Here is an 18,610-nt window from a genome sequence, read left to right as displayed (position 1 = left end):
AATTAAATTTGACAAATCAACATCAGATTATCTTGAAAGTGAATTAATAAGGATTTTCACTAAAGATTAAAAACACTTTTTTTGTACTTACAATTCAAGGGGAAACTTCTCCTTTGACAAAATAAAGTGCAGTTTTAATGCCAAATAAAATTGAGTGGTTTTCATTTGCATTCTTAGCAAAATCAGAGAACAAAGAAATTACCACTCAACCAATCAGGTTTGTTTCTATGTGTGACAGAATACCAATCAAAACAGAAGATGTTTTCATTTATTTTTATGTTTTCTTTCCCACTTAGGAAAATAAAACTTAACATAAGAAATTAATGTAAGCATTTCATTTACTGGAGGAGGAACAGTTCAGTAAATGTACTATATAAACTTAACATATAAATGCTAGTGCCATAGACCAAAATGCATAGTAAATTCTTCTAAAGGTAGGAGTATACACTAATTAACAAAAACTTTTAAGAGTCTCTTAAAAAATTCATTTTCTCTCTCAACAACTGAGTTCAATGAACACTAATGATGAAATTTTTCAACACATAAAACTAAACTAAATCATTGGCCTACTATGTTATTTACTGTTTTTGAACACAAGATAAATTTTTCACAATGAGAAAACATTATTGGATTAATATTCTTCTATAATAATTAAGAATTTCAGCTGATAAAAAGTACAATTTTGATTGTAATCAATGATCTGGTTTTTAAGAGAGTTTCTAGTATCCATGACAACAGTTGCTTTGACAAGATGTGCATATGGCATTACACTGCCAGCTGGTGTGAACAATGTTTGAACTACTGCATTGAGATGCTGAGCAAACAGAAAAAGTTGCCACGTCTTAACCCTCAGGGAAGGCAGTCATCCCCTGATCAATTATGAAAAGACAGAGAGGGCTGCTACAGTCTGGCTCCAAGCAAGTTTTCTGAGAAGGCAGGCAGACATAGAAACCAAAGTAAACAAACTGAATGCACTAGCACCATCTCCTAACAACATTGATTTGTCTTCCCATAGCAGGATCTGGCATAGTTTGTAAAGCACACTTTTTACATTTGGAGACACACTCACTCACGATAATCATCTTTGTTGATGTTTTTTAACTTTTCAAGTAATTACAAATTAACCTAAATATTTCTAAGGATAGCACATTCCAGTGAACTCAGGCTATTTATTATAGAGTTCAGTTTGAAAATATAAACAAAGAAAATCCGTAATTACTTTATTATCACAAGGCTCACTATTTGAAACTTTTTATTCAATATTCTAAATAATATATCTTTCCTCTTTTAATTGTCACTTATAAAGTGACTACAAATGATATTTTTCTAAATGGAAATTACAATAGCTGTCCTAGGCTGTGTCTCTGAAATTCTCAAAATAAAAAATGCATTCAATTATTTTTCCAGTTAATGCCTAATTGTTTTCATGTAGTTTTTTTTCTTTTCGAGTTGATGAGTTTATTTTGTCTACCTGTTGCCTTAATTTATATTAAATTATGTAGTTATCTATTATTCTCAAAAAATTTATTGAACACTGTTTAGGATCTTAGAATCATGAATGACAAGGACTAAAAGAAATCTTGAAAATCATCTAATTTGACCTCTTTATTCTAGCAAATAAGAAAAATGAAACCTAGAATAGTCAGTTGCTTTGTTCAAGATCACAAAGCAATTTATGAATGCTTTGTTCAAGGTCTCCTGGCTTCCAGGCCTGAGTGTATTCCAGTGTGCCATATTGTTTCTGTTCTGTCAAAGGAATCATTAGTAGGCAACGAGTAAGATTCTAGTAAAGGAGAATATATGACATTATAATGAATTATTCTTCACCAGTAAAGAGCGCATATTCAGTTTTCAGAATTTACATGGGAAACAACGATATAACTTTTTTGTTTTGAATCTGTAAATGAATAGAACAACTATCACAGAATATATACTGTTTGAATGGCTACTGCCCCCATCATTCTTAAATTGGATTTCATTATATATTAATACTTCCCTGATGCCTGATAGAACTCTAAACTTTTGTAACATCCTGAGTATCTGATCAATTATTACTATAAAACTGCAAAATTCTAGAGCTGGACAAGGCCTTAGAAACTGTCTAGGCTACCTTTCTCAAACAAGTAACTGAAGAATCAATACTAGGATAAGTTGATTGAAGTCACAAAGCGGTAGCAGAGCCTGGTCAAAAACTCTGGCTCTTCTCTCCCAAGCTTAGGACCCCATCCATTTTACCATCCTGCGTTATATTCATTCAACATAACCCATGTAATCAATGGAATATGTCAATGCTACGTAATGTCTGTAGACAAACACTAGAAAATTTAATATATTACAAGTTTTGCTCATCAAAGTATCACTAGTCAAAAGCATACACCTACACTGTTAGTAAAGGAGTAATAATAGTAATGAAATATCACAAGATAGTTGGCTAAAAAAATGCTTTTACTGGCCGGGCGCGGTGGCTCACGCTTGTAATCCCAGCACTTTTGGAGGCCGAGGCTGGCGGATCACGAGGTCAGGAGATTGAGACCACGGTGAGACCACGGTGAAACCCTGTCTCTACTAAAAATACAAAAAAATTAGCCGGGCGTGGTGGCGGGCGCCTGTAGTCCCAGCTACTCGGAGAGGCTGAGGCAGGAGAATGGCGTGAACCCGGGAGGCGGAGCTTGCAGTGAGCCGCGACTGTGCCACTGCACTCCAGCCTGGGCGACAGAGCGAGACTCCGTCTCAAAAAAAAAAAAAAAAAAAATGCTTTTACTTTTAAAGTATTTTGGTTTTCATATGCATTATCTCCAAAATAGCTGAGGATCATCTTTTAATACAAACTCTTAGAAAAAATAACTTCTTTCCTATTTCAACATTCTTTTGGTATAGTAGAAACTGCTATAGTAAACATAAGAGGTGGGAGAACAAAAAACAATTCTAGGAGATCAGGAATGATTTAAAACTCATAAGCAGAAAGCTCTGGCAGTTTGCATTCTCACTGCATGCATCATATGACATTTTTATTTCCAGTATTCTGGATAATACTTTAGGACTGAATTTCAATAAACAATTTCTCAGAGACATTTAGTTCATCTTTGCAATTTATTATTATAGCTACTCAAAAAATGAAAGATTATTAGATAAAACACTTCCATCAATATAAAATGTTAGGTGTCAAATGACACAAAATATTAATTTAAAAATCACTTGCCACTTCTATCAATACAAACAAAAGATGAAATTCAGGGCCATTCATAAAGTTCTCTGAGCCATCTAGTCATTTAGATGGTCACCCTCCCCCACAAAAATTAATTTAGAACAAAAGCAAAAGTTGTTTACAAAATTTCCTTTCACAATGATTGAGTCTGTTTCCAATGTATCAGAAACAAGAAAGAGATTTCGAAGGCAGCCAAACCATATCTAGTTTCCAAAAACACATTTGTTTTTAATTAGGGGTGCACATTACTTAATGAAGTTATCCTATTTTAGGAAACCTAAAGAAAATTAAGATAAGACATCTTAAAATTTGAAATCAGGTTAAATTAAAAAATTTGAAAAAAGAAATAATCTTTATAAGAGATTAAATGTAAACATTTTGTTAGGCTGCAGAGATGTGGGAATGCACATTTTTCATAATTGAGTGCATTCTTCCTCTAAAATACTTACTGAAAACATCATTCCTAACTTTTACTGTGCAATTTTAACTAAATTTTTGTAAGAAAAGCAAAGTTCAAGCATACTTCTTCACTAATAGTAATTTTATGCTAGTTATGAACCTCACAGAATAATTCTAATGAGTAGGTCATGGTGATAATTAACTAAGGATGAAAATGCTTTGTAACCTGTCAGATAAATACTTTTCTCCACTGAAGAACACTGAAAACTTTCACCAAATATAAAATTATTTGAGAATAGTTTAGAAATACCCAGTAAAACAAAAAAAATGTTGAGTATGCTAAGGTTTATAAATAACTTTTTTTTTTCAAAGTAAATATATGTATATTTGGGGAAAAAACAGACATCAGTCATATATCTCCCCATAAAAATAGGAATGCTTAACCTATCAGCCTGTTGCATTTGAGACATTAAAATGAAAAATGACATCTACGCCCATTAATATCTTCAATGTATAAACAGCACAGCGTGACACATTCTTGAGAGCTGAAGGCTACAAAATCTCTCTGAAACATAAATAACAAAGCACTCAGAAGCATATTTGATGTTGATATTCATCTCTGAGAAAAACACTGTTGCCTAGGCTTCTTATGAAAATAGATGCAGCCCAAATGGATCTCCTGTAATTGGTTTCAGATAGCGAGGTCAGAAGAAATACGATACAAGAAACGATTATGTGGAACAGGCGAAACAAGAATGTTTACACAGTCACTCCCTAGTTATACTGACAAGGGGTGTATACTTTGCAGATAACCAGAACCAAAAAAAAATTGCCAGCAGGACATCCAGATTTTTGCTCCTCATATTCATATAGTTTAACCTTTAACACATTGTGTCTTCAACATGTTACTTTGAATACGAAACATAAAATAAGTTTTCAAACAGAGTTTAATTTTCTAATTATTTTCCCAAGTGTGGTTGATAAAAAGTATATTCAGATCCTTCCAGAAAAGATATAAATTCATATTCTGTTTGGCCTTTCTTCATATTATGTTCCCACTAAAGAGAATATACTGATAAATGTAATCTGAAGTCTCATAATGTTATTTAATAGAAGAAAATTAATCATCTAATTGGCATAACCTATTTTCAAATAGCAATCTATCAGAGTCAAATTATGCATCTGTAGCTATTGACCTTTTATTTTTTCATGCCTGATACATAATTAGTCTGTTTGTTTAAAAAGCTAATTATTAAAGAATATTTTAAAATGATATTTTTACAGTATATGTTACATAAAGTTAGAAAATTAATGTGTGGATATATTATATTTATACTGTACATGACTATGGAGGCCAAATTGAGATACTAAGACTACTTATTGTATAATAATTATAAAATGATACTATACTATAATAAGAGTACTTTAATAAGAGTAATTACTTGCAAAGCATCCTATTTGCCAATCAAAAATCTTATGATGTAGAGCCAAAGGAGAGACAATCAGGGCATTGAATGTGTGATGGAATGGATCCTCAAGTCATCCTCAGAAGTGAGAATAAATTCTTCAAGGTTCAAGTCCAAACCCAATATTCAGTATATTCCATTAGGGCTCCAAACCCCCAGATAACCTCAGAAATTCTAAGAAATAAGCCTGTGAGTTAACAGTACAAAACAAACAGGTTTTGTTTTTGTCAGATGTAGAATGAGTTTAATAGGGAGAACACATTCTCTTCCTCAGAGTCAGCATTCTACAAGGTGCAGTACACCAAGTAGCCTGATATCCCTAGCTCTATGTTCTTCACTATTCTATTGTTAATGGTAATAAATTGCTAATGTAATATCCTAATATTACCTACAATAATTTTAAATACATATTAAGGAATTCTGTCCAACTTTAAAATTCTAAGGAATGAAAGGTAAAGATAAATTAGGACTGATTTTACTAAAATTAATGCTTTTACAACTTCTCTTTATCATGGGACATGTTCCAGTAACTGTAATAGTTTTTGTGCATTCTTTTGATTATTTATCTTTCTGCTATAAAACATTTTATTATTTTTCCCAAATAGATTTTGGATTTACTTTTTGTTTTACACATACCTTAGCAGGGTTTTTTTTTTTTTCATTATGAGACCAGTATCATCTTTTGTTTGGATATGTATTGAAGACTCATTACTTCTGTATTGCTATGATTTCAACCAGTATATCAGATATTAACTGAAAAATACATGCTACTAAATTATACTACAATATCTGAATGTAAACTATTATTTGAACCCTCTGTTCTGTATATGCTCTTCAACTTAAAAGTAAGACTGTAGGAGAAGTAGTATTTGGGAAAATATTTGGAAGAATAAAATACATAAAAGTATTTGTCCTCAAAAATGTTTGCGACTATGACCCATATACCCAGCAAAGAACAAAGCACTGCACACTTGTGGAGGTAGAAGGGGTGATATGACATTGTTTCTATCTTCAAAAGCTTATTGTTTAATACGAAAGATCTAGTGGAATGCCAAAAGGCCATAGACAATGTTTTAAAAATGCTTCAGGAGTTCACAAGTAAAAGAAATTATTTTTTGTTGAGAAGCTCATTGAAATTTTTATGGAGGATATAATATTTGGGCTGGAGTTACATGAGAATCATCTTGTGGAGATGACAGAAGGCCATGCTAAGTAGGAACAAAGAAGATGTGAGATTATATACAGTGAAAAGAAAATAATTGATCTTGGATGGAGCATACGCTTAGTCTAGGAACTAGTAAAACATGATGAGAAGATTGGTTGGGGCTAATTATTGGTTATAACTAAACAATAAACGACAAATAGTCTTGATGTTACATAGCAGGTAAGAACAAATTTTGCTGAAATCTGGCAATAAAATAAGCCTGGCCTAGGACAATACTGAAGTCATGTTGTAAAGGATAGATAAGGGAGGAAGAGAGTGAGACAAGACAGAGGTATAAAGACTTGTAAAAACGTATGTGCAACTGTCCAAATAAGAGATAAGAATAACATGAATCATGTTAGTTCAAAACAAGAATCATGAGAGGTACTGTCAAAGAAGAGCTGGCACAACTTAGTAAATGGGTATGAGGTAAAGGCTAGGAAGAGTCAATGATGACTCCAAAATTGTAAGTCAAAAGAAACTGAAAGAACAGCTGTGCCACTACTAAAAGGGAGGAAATTAGATTATAAAACACAGGCTTTGTAGAGAAGATTATGCTGTTTGCCTGATGGCAGAACAATCAAGAGAAGATTTCTTTAGTAGACAGTAAATATAATGCAGAGCTCTAGGTTGAAGGTGATCAGAGTGATCCCACTGACAACAGATTCCCAAAAGTAAGACATAGATGAATAGTTAAGGCAAAGGGAGTTTATTAGATTGTTGGTAAAGACACCACAGAGAGAGGAAGAGTCAAGACCCCAAACTGCAGAATATTTTCTTGAGAGGAGATGAGGAAATAGTGAAACGGAAGACAATGAATTGTGAGGAGGGCACAGTAATAGAAGTCCAAAAGACTTCTGGAAAAGGTTAAACAAAGAGTTACCATATGATCCATTAATTCCACCCAAGGTACAATATATACCCAAGAGAAATAAAAACTTACATTCCCACAAAAAGTTGTACATAATTGTTCACAGCAACATCATGCATAATAGCAAAAGATGTAAACAAACCAAATTCCCTTCAACTCATGAATAGATAAAATATGGTATATTTATTTAATAGAATATTTGTCCATAAAAGTGAATGGAGTATTGATACCTGCTACAACATGGATAAAGCTTGAAAACATTATGCTAAATAAAAAAGTCAGTAACAAAAATCATATACTGTATCACTCCGTTTGTATAATATGCCTGGAATAGACATACCTAAAGAGACAAAAAAAAAAAAAAATGGATTAGTGGTTACAAGGGCCCAGACGTAAGATAGAATGGAAAGTGACTGCTAATGAGAATGGGGTTTCTTTTTAGGGTGATGAGAATGTTCTGGAACTAAACAGTGGTGATAGTTGAACAACCTTGTGAATATGCTAAAAACTCCCTGAATTGTATACACTAAAAGGGTAAGTTTTGTGATACAGAGCCCTCAGAAATAATGCCGCATATCTACAACTATCTGATCTTTGACAAACCTGACAAAAACAAGAAATGGGGAAAGGATTCCCTATTTAATAAATGGTGCTGGGAAAACTGGCTAGCCATATGTAGAAAGCTGAAACTGGATCCCTTCCTTACACCTTATACAAAAATTAATTCAAGATGGATTAAAGACTTAAATGTTAGACCTAAAACCATAAAAACTCTAGAAGAAGGCCTAGGCAATACCATTCAGGACATAGGTGTGGGCAAGGACTTCATGTCTGAACCACCAAAAGCAATGGCAACAAAAGCCAAAATTGACAAATGGAATCTAATTAAACTAAAGAGCTTCTGCACAGCAAAAGAAACTACCATCAGAGTGAACAGGCAACCTACAGAATGGGAGAAAATTTTTGCAACCTACTCATCTGACAAAGGGCTAATATCCAGAATCTACAATGAACTCAAACAAATTTACAAGAAAAAAACAAACAACCCCATCCAAAAAGTGGGCGAAGGACATGAACAGACACTTCTCAAAAGAAGACATTGATGCAGCCAAAAAACACATGAAAAAATGCTCATCATCACTGGCCATCAAAGAAATGCAAATCAAAACCACAATGAGATACCATCTCACACCAGTTAGAATGGCCATCATTAAAAAGTCAGGAAACAACAGGTGCTGGAGAGGATGTGGAGAAATAGGAACACTTTTACACTGTTGGTGGGACTGTAAACTAGTTCAACCATTGTGGAAGTCAGTGTGGCGATTCCTCAGGGATCTAGAACTAGAAATACCATTGGACCCAGCCATCCCATTACTGGGTATACACCCAAAGGAGTATAAATCATGCTGCTATAAAGACACATGCACACGTATGTTTATTGTGGCACTATTCACAATAGCAAAGACTTGGAACCAACCCAAATGTCCAACAACGATAGACTGGATTAAGAAAATGTGGCACATATACACCATGGAATACTATGCAGCCATAAAAAATGATGAGTTCATGTCCTTTGTAGGGACATGGATGAAACTGGAAAACATCATTCTCAGTAAACTATCGCAAGGACAAAAAACCAAACACCGCATGTTCTCACTCATAGGTGGGAATTGAACAATGAGAACACATGGACACAGGAAGGGGAACATCACACTCTGGGGACTGTTGTGGGTTGGGGGGAGAGGAGAGGGACAGCATTAGGAGATATACCTAATGCTAAATGACGAGTTAATGGGTGCAGCAAACCAATACGGCACATGGATACATATGTAACAAATCTGCACATTGTGCACATGTACCCTAAAACCTAAAGTATAATAATAAAAAAAATAAAAAATAAAAAATAAATAAATAAAAATAAAAAAAATTGTGAGAGGACAGGATGAATGATACTATCTTCAAACATTAAAAACTCAAAAAGGCCAAGATATGATGAAAAGTTCATGTTGATCTGATGATTTGTATGTGACCTATCAGATATCATTTCCTATAGAGTACTGAAGTAGAAGTAGTTTGTAGGGAGTTACTAGGGAATTAATGGGGAAAACCATAGCCATGAGTGCAAACAATTGTTTTGATTAGTTCTGTGAAGACTAAAATAAAAGAGAGTTGCAGTTTGAGGAGTTCTGTTTATTGTGGTTTTTTTTTTTTTTTTTTTTTTGAGACGGAGTCTCACCCTGTCACCCAGACTGGAGTGCAATGGCGCATCTCAGCTCACTGCAACCTCCGCCTCCTGGGTTCAAGTGATTCTCCTGCCTCAGCCTCCCGAGTATCTGGGATTACAGGTGCGTGCCTCCACGCCCAGCTAATTTTTGTATTTTTAGTAGAGACGTAGTTTCACCATGTTGGCCAGGCTGATCTCGAATTCCTGACCTCGTGATCCACCGGTCTCAGCCTCCCAAAGTTCTGGGATTACAGAGGTGTGAGCCACCGTGCCCAGCCCGTTTTTTTTTTTTTTTTTTTTTAATAAAGAAACATAATAATGAGCTTAATAAATATTTTTAAAAATGTTTTTGTTTGTTTGTTTTGAGACGAAATTTCACTCTTGTTGTCCAGGCTGGAGTGCAATGGTACGATCTTGGCTCACTGCAACCTCTGTCTCCCAGGTTCAAGCGATTCTCCTGCCTCAGCCTCCCAAGTAGCTGTGATTAGAGGTGCCTGCTACCATGCCCAGATAATTTTTGTATTTTTAGTAGAGACGGATTTCACCACATTGCTCAGGCTGGTCTGAAACTCCTGACCTCAAGTGATCTGCCCATCTCGGCCTCCCAAAGTGCTGGGATTACAGGCATGGGCCACCACACCTGGCCAAAAAACATAAGTTTTAATAAGAAAACTGAGCAAGTCCCTAGAATATGGGAGAGGACTAAATTTAGGAGCAGCAGCAGGTAGGCGATAGACTTACGGCAAGGAGACAGACTGAAGAGATGGGAGGACAGGTGACTTTGACATGCAGAGGTAGGAAAGGGAAAGAGCTCACAGTGGATGGTCTCAACTAATTCAGAAAACAAAGAGGTGTGGTTATCTTTTGAGAATGAGAGAGAGATTGGAATTTTAGGAGAAACAAGAGAGGGAAGCTTTTCTATCACTGTTCTGAGAAATATAGCTGATGGGTAAAAAGTGGTATTTAAACTGCTGTTAGAATATAAAATGTGCTTCTACATACACTGATGATATATAAATATATTGGTATTTTCTTCTGGAATATTGCCTCCAGGATTAAATGAACTAGTTACTTTTCTACTGCTCTAATTTAATACAGCTAGTAATACTTAACTTCACATGTAAGTGATTTGTGAAGCCAGAGAGGATAATGTACTTAAAAGTATTTTAAAAGCTAAAGTATAAAGTAGTATTATTCCAGGCGAAGACTTTTGAAATTTGGGCTCCTCCAGTGGGTATCAGTTCTTCTGGGTATATGATGCTTGGAAATATATAATACTAGTCATTTGAAACTAACTCCTGATTACCAGCTTTAGTGGGTTTGCCAAAAAGGTATGTACATTTTAACTAATGGGTCTAGCATACTGTAAATCCTGAAAGTTTACCTCAATATGCATTTAGTTCTGCAATCTGTCCAAGTTAGATAATGTCCCATTGGATAGAAAGAGTATCTTAATAGAGTCATGTTCTATGATATTTTGAAAAGTTGTATTTTAATCTCCTCTAGGACTTTAAAGGGAGGGATACATAATTTCATGAATGTATTTGTGAGATACAATCCTTACTCTCCCATCCCATATCACCACATCTAAATGAATATGCACATATACAATACACCCAATGCTATGAGATCACTTGCACAAAAGAATCTCTTAGTATGGTAGGAAAGGTAAAATATATTCAATTTAATCACGTTGCAATGTAGAAATGTGCTGTAAGCCATTAAAAGGTATTACAAAAAATGACTATAAGAGTTCAGTAAAAACAAAGGAAGCAAAGTAAAAAGAAAAGGAAAATTAATGATTACGTGCTCATGATATGCCAGTTATAATTCTAAATTTAATCCTCAAACACCCTCTTTTTATCACAGATGTATAAACTGAGACTCAGCATAGTTAGGTTATATGTCCAAGCTTTTTCACCAGAGCCTTGGAGTGGCATAAGAGATCTGAACAACTATCTGGCTGACTCTGAAGCTCATTGTCTTTCTACAAGGGGTAGTCAGGAAAATTATATAACTGAAGGGACTTTTAAACAGTAAAAGACTCAGATAAAGAGCTGTTCAGGGTATAAAGAGAACAAAACAAATTCTGAGTTATTAACAGCATTGCTAGTTATGCCAACTAGAACAACATAAATAATTCCAAGCAAATTTTTTCTTTTTCTTTATTTTTTATGAAGATAAATAAGACATACAAGCTTATATTCTAAAGGAATTTTACTCCCCTTGAAAAAGTGTCTCTGAAGTTATTAAGCACTAGATTTAGGATGTTCATTACAGAAAAAAGGCCAATATTAAAGATGAAAAATTTTTAATAATAATCTTCTGCCATACCAAATACAAAACATTATCATCTATAAATAAAGCATTAAACAATATGTACTATTTTCTGATGAAGTTAAAAGTAGAGTTGCCAGACAAAATAGAAGATTCCCAGTTAAATTTGAATTTATTTCTATTTTACTTGCTAAACCTGACAACTCTAGTTAGAAAAAAGTAAGCATTTCAGAATATGTAGCCAAGGTAACAAGACTGTTCACACCAAGTTACTCACTTAAACATAAATATACTATTCATTTCATCAGTGGAAATGTTTTTTAGTCCTCACAAGAGTAATAAAGCCATCTTATCTATATTCAACAGGTTAGCTAGGAGATGGACTTGTGGGCTTAGGCTGCTTTTCTGTGAGAAGGAATGCTCACGAGTTTATTAATGGACAGCAAAAGGATGAGGTGGACCACTCCAAAGGAAGAGGGAGTACACATGTTTTTGCAAAAAGACAGTCAAAGAAAAGCAGAGGAAAAGTTTCAGAATTCACATTCTAGCTTTCTGCAATTGGAGGCACAGATGAGAAAAAAGCAAAACTTCTGTTCTCTATTCACCTTCCTTTGAGAAATGATGAGGTTCAGTAGCCAAAAACTCCAAGGCAAAGATTATGACCCTGCATGGTACCAAGGCAAGAAAATGCTGCCGCAGATCTACAGGAAAGAGGCTTGAGGCAGATAGCCTCTGCATATGTCACAGAGGCAGGATCCAGGTGAGGAAAGGGATGGTGAGGGCAAAACCATGTGAGAAGAGAGAGGCCTTGGTTAGTGCAGGTGGAGACACAGTGAGCTCAGAACCTCTAAAAGAGAGACCCTAAAGCTAAAATTAGAATATTCTTAGAAACAAAATGACAGAGATGCTGAGAAGGCATCGGAAAATTCAAGTTCTAATCCCAGCACCATTCTGAGTTTCTGTATGATCTCATCTCTATCATTGACGATCTCTGAATAAATTCCTTCTTCCCAGTTTACAATTTACAAATTTTACAGGGTAATGTAAATTGTGAAACACAAAGCTCATTGAAGATAAGAAATGTTAGCCATAAAGAACCAATTGCTGATGAAATATTGTAATAATTTCAAAATACTATTAAATCAGTGAAAGAAGAAATGCCTTTATATTTAGATCATATAATTTATTTTTATTTATATAAAAATAAAATTTTTGAAATTTATGTTTGTAAGGTATGAAGCATATATATGCCTGTGTAACATTTTGAAGCCAATTCACAAAGATACATTTTACAGATCTTGGGCAAACTAACCTTAGGGAGAAATCTGTTTTCTATTCTAGCCATTAACAAATTTAGGGTAGATTATCTTTAGCATATTATGTGGTAAATTAGAGTTATTAACATTATAATGTGATACAAGTGTTCAATAAAATAAGATACAAACTAATGGTGAAAATAATCATTCCTTAATATTTTTGTAACTACATCCATGTAATTTTTATGGTGTCCTTTGGGCTTAAGCCCTAACAATCTTGTCAAGTGTTCTGAGTTTTAAAATTTTAACTCTATCAAAGAGGTTAAAATATATTTCTGATTTCAAAAATTATTTCTTATATTGAATTATCTACAATATGATTCATAGAAAATATGTATATAAATAAAAATGTACAAATATCCACTTAGAAAATGGTTGCCTGTTGGTAGCTATCAGCAGTTTAAGAGCCAGTAGATAGGAAGACCAAGGAAGGCTTCTTTTAACAAGCTTTTGTCAGTGGCCCACTTGTTGAAGACACATATAAAATCCCAAACCAGGAAGCAAACCTCTTCATTTTGCATTATTAGCACAAGAAGCTTTTCTATTGAAGAACCTAACTCACCTAACCTAAGAAATCTTATTTCTTAGGAGAATACATTCAATCTCCCTTAACATCTACTATTGTAAACTTTCTAAGGGCTGGAAATATTTCTAAATCATCTTTGATAACCCCAAGAATGCACAGCATAGTAGCTGGCACCTAGTCATTTAAAAGACATTTAATTGAAAAGTATGTTTCTTTAGATATTTTTAAACTTGTAAAATGCATGCATATTTTAGCTGGTTCCAGATATCTCAGATGCAAATTGTACACTAAGTAAAGAAAGTAGCATTCCCTCCAGGAACCATGACACTGCCTTGCACACAGTAGCTCCTTTACAGACCTTTACACTAATGACCCTAGAGGACCAACTAGTGATCTAAAATAACACTGAAATTAGCGTAAGATTTCTTTTCCTTTATCAAGTTAAATTAAAATATTTTTACCCATGACTTTACCACAATATATTCTTTATCTCTTTCATTAATTTTTTAAGTGAAGATCCAAAAAATTACTATTGGTTGTCAGAAAAGCGTTATCTCACTGTCTCCAGTTAGAATCCTTCAATTATTTTAGGCAGATTGTTTAAGTATAAACAGAAATCATTCTCTAAACTGCACCCCCACCCTTTTTTTTTTTTTTTTTTTTTGAGACAGTGTCTTGCTGTTTTGCCCAGGCTGGAGTACAGTGGTAGACTCGGAGTCCACTGTAACCTAGAACTCCTGGGCTCATGCAAGCCTCCTGCTTCAGGTTCTTGAATAGCTAGGACTAGAGGCATGCTACCATACCCAGTTGTTTCGTTTGATTGTTTTTGGTAGAGTTGGGGGTCTCACTCTAATCTCCTTTTTAAGCATGGGTCTAGAAAAAGGATCTACACATAATGGGTATTTTATTATTCAGTTTACGAATTTATTTACATAAAAATCCAAGTAGTGTTCATGCTTTTTCAGATTCAATTATCCATGAAATTAGAATTCTATTAAAATCTTTTAAATATTTACTAATATCCACGTACATCTATCTTTAGTACTCTATGTAAAATAGTCGCTTATTTAGGCAAATACCATACAGTTCTTTTGCAATAAAAATAGAAACAAATTTCAAATTCACCAAAGCACACCATTATTTCCAGTTTTTAGAAAACTCAATTTTCTTTAATATAATCCTTTTCTGATAGATATTTAGACTTTTCCCATTTTTGTAATTTTAAATAATATTGCAATGAACTTCCTTATAAGACAGCCTTGTAATTATCTCCCAAAAGTTTAATTGTTGGGTCAAATCATAGTCAGATATTAGATTTTGATACACATTATTGTAATGCCTTTTCAGAATGATTATAGTCATTTGCAATCCCACCTCACTGTATGGGAATGCCCATTCCACCATACTCCATAGTATACATTATCATTCTTTTTTAGTATTTTCTAAACTAACAGGCAAAAATATTTTACCTTGCTTTGCCTCCTTTATTAAAAATTGATGTTTTAAAAAACATATGTAATATCTGTCTATCTATCTACCTACCTACCTACCTACCTATGTTTGTATTTTCACTTAGAATTAGTGAATTGAATGGGCCATTGTACCAGATATTTCACTCATTCATTTAACTAATATTTATTTTCTAACTTCTTTATTGTCTATCAAATTAATATTTATTAATGTAACTTTTTGTTAGATACTAGATATAAAAATGTAGACAAATAGGCAATGTTCCCTCTTCTGAGTTTGCAAAAAATTACCTGATAGTGTTGCTTTTAACTCTTTTTGTTTTTTCATTATGTTACATACTATATGACATAGATCACTAAACTACATTGGTCATGCTCTATCTTTAAAACTAGTTATTCAAAATATGGTAGATCAAAATACTGTGAGGAAGAACACTTCATTAAAAAATATTAAAATTCCAAAGGGATGGGAGGGATTCCATGTGGATAGTGATTTAAAAGGATGACTATATTTTGAAGCATGAAAAATAATGTCATTGTTTTATGGAAGCAATTTTTATGTAAGGTAAGAGACAAAGCTACTAAAAATCAAATTACCCATAGGATTGATAAGTACCTAGGTAACTTATCCTGTGATAAACAGTACGCTAAAGTTTCTTCCAAAAAGTGACTTCACTTTTTTAATACATAAAGCTACAGCCCAAAGGAATATCTATTTAATGTAAGCTGTTTTATCATACATATTTAAAAAACTTGATTTCAGTTTAATATTTCTCTTCTTTAATCATTTTGGTTTGTTATCAGAAAGGGAGCATGTGAAAGAATGCTTATAAAAAGATGGATAAAATTGGAAATTAAAACCTTATTTCTGAGCATGACACTGGGAAAAAAAATACTTTGTAATCTTGGAGAAATCCCAAACGGTCACTGCTTGAAATGACCCTTTTCTCCCGTCGTCTCGGAAGACATTAAACCTATTCCATAGAAGGGAGATTTTGTTGCCCCCCTCAAAGGCTTCTTATGATTGCAGAATGACCTATTTAAGAACTGCATAGTTTCTCATGGAGGACACATTTTGGCACTCTCTTGTAATTATCTTCATTTACATAACTGGCACCTAACAGACTACTCACCAGAGTGGAACAATAAGCTGTACTTACTCTGATCATCTTTATGTTGAAGTTAAGCCATTACACTGAATCCTAAGACATGCTATTGTGAAGTCCCCTGGGATTTCTACTGCTATCACTTGTCTGTTGTTATAGGAGGATGCTTACTGCCAGAATCCTCTGGCAGAAACTCAATTTTGGAGTCCAATACTAATGCATTACAAAGTCTGCAACAGCTGGGACACTGGTATACAGAAACGAGGCATTCTGAAATTTGAGGACAAATCCAAAATACACACTCAGGACCTTCCTGTGATTCCACAGCCATAGAAATAGCTATTTTTATAAAAGGGATCTTGTCAAAATCTTATCCTGCCAACACCAAATTAGACACTCATGATTTGAGCCTCTATGATATTGCTACCTCCCTACTCTTCTTTAGTTAAAAATTATTTTAAAGATCTTAGCTATGCCATGTTTAATGTGTCTTGGAAACATGAGACAAGAAATGTATGTAGGGGATAAGATAAAGAACACCTTGAGCACATCTATCTACAGGGCAGTAACATTCTGTGAAATAAAAAGTTGTTGTGAAGATGAGTTAGATAACAGGCACTAGAGGAGAATGGTGGAGTAGAATAGACACATAGTACAAAGTAAGAATAATGACAGTGATGAAAACTGACAAATAACAGTATGATATTTTTAATTTCTTTCATTTCTATGTCTACTTACTTGAAGAATGATAGCAAATAACTCACAAAGTGATTAACTCAAGTAAAATTTTACATTCTTAAAATTCTAGGGCCAGGCATGGTGGCTCATGCCCTTAATCTCGGCACTTTAGGAGCCGAGGTGGGAAGATCACTTGAGATCAGGAGTTGAAGACCAGCTTGGCCAACATGGTGAAAGCCTGTCTCTACTAAAAATACCAAAAAATTAGCTGGGCATGGTGGCCCGTGCCTGTAGTCCCAGCTACTCAGGACACTGAAGCAGGAGAATCGCTTGAACGTGGGAGGTAGAGGTTAAAGTGAGCCGAGATCGTGCCACTGCACTCCAGCCTGGGCAACAGAGACTCCATCTCAAAAAAAAAAAAAAAAAATTCTTCTATAGAGTCTTTGGGTCAAAGGGCTGTTAATGTTATAGGCAATTATTAGAATATTATCTTTATTACACTGTGGTATCTGTATAATATTTCACTGTCAAGCATTGTTTCTGGTAAGTTAGTCAATCAATTTCCACTTGGGCAAAAAACATAAAAGTATTTTCCTATATGAGGAAAATAAGAACACTTACATTTCATAAATTTCATTGAATATTATTAAAACACACTTTACTTACAAATACTGTGCGGTGTTTTGATCCTTTGCTTAAAAGTATATTTTGAAATATATTACTTTAATTGTTTTGTATTTTATATATACATTGGTATAAAAAGCGGTGGACAAAACATGTACAGACTTAGAAGTCCTTTCCATGGGTTACCTGGGATGTTTACAAAATCAATTTAAAATGATGTTTGTTTATAATAGTCACCAAAAATACTTAGCAATAAATATAACCAAGGAGGTGGAAGATCTGTACACAGAAAATGACAAAACATTGATTAAAGAAATTGAAGAAGACACCAACAAATGGACAGATATCCCATGTTCATGGATGGGAGAATTAATATTGTTAAAATGTCTATACTGCTCCAAGTGATCCACAGATTCAATATGATTGCTATCAAAATTCAAATGATATTTTTCACAGAAATAGAAAAAAAATCTTAAAATTTGTATGAAATCACAAAAGACCCCAATAGCCAAAACAATCCTGAGCAAAAAAGACCAAGCTGGAGGCATCACAACTGTCTGCTTTTCAAAATCTACTATGAAGCTATAGCAATGAAAACAGCATGGTACTGGCATAAAAACAGACACAAAGATCAGTGAAACAGAAAAGAGGGCCCAGAAGTAAATCCATGCATTTACAGTGAGTTGATTTCCTACAAAGATGTTAACAACATATAAAAGGGAAAAGGCAATCTCTTCATAAATGGTACAGGGAAACTGGATATATCCACTAGATATCTTCTGGATATGCAGAACGAAATTGAACCCTCATCTCACACCATAAACTGTAAATGTAGACATAAAACTGTACTAGAAGAAAATACAAGGGGAAAGCTCCATGAAATTGATGTAGGCAAGAATTATTTGGATATCAGCCCCAAAACACAGGCAATAAAAGCAGAAATAGACAGATGGGATTGCATCAAACTAAAAAGCTTCTGCCCAGTAAAGGAAACAAGCAATAAAGAGACAACCTATGGAATGGGAGAATATATTTGCAAATCACACATCTAATAAGTTAAATATTCAACAGATATGAGAACTTCAAACAACTCAATAATAAGAAAACAAGTAGTTTGATTAAAAAATGGGAAAGAACCTGAACAGACATTTTACAAAAGAAGACATACACATGACCAACCGGTATATAAAAAATGCTCAACATCACTCATCATCAGATCAATACAAAATAAAACCACAATGAGGT

General features: G+C 34.0%; 1 protein-coding gene across 1 annotated transcript in view; it reads right to left on the bottom strand.

Moving 5' to 3' along the window:
• FOXP2 (forkhead box P2) overlaps positions 1-18,610 on the bottom strand; it is a 607,622-nt gene that overhangs the window by 158,256 nt on the left and 430,756 nt on the right. The window lies entirely within an intron of this gene.

The sequence above is a fragment of the Hylobates moloch genome, unplaced genomic scaffold (genome assembly GCF_009828535.3).
Source record: "Hylobates moloch isolate HMO894 unplaced genomic scaffold, HMol_V3 SCAFFOLD_1, whole genome shotgun sequence".
In the NCBI taxonomy this organism is placed as follows: Eukaryota; Metazoa; Chordata; class Mammalia; order Primates; family Hylobatidae; genus Hylobates; species Hylobates moloch.
Note: the sequence above shows the minus strand (reverse complement) of the source record. Positions and strands in the feature narration are given on the sequence as shown.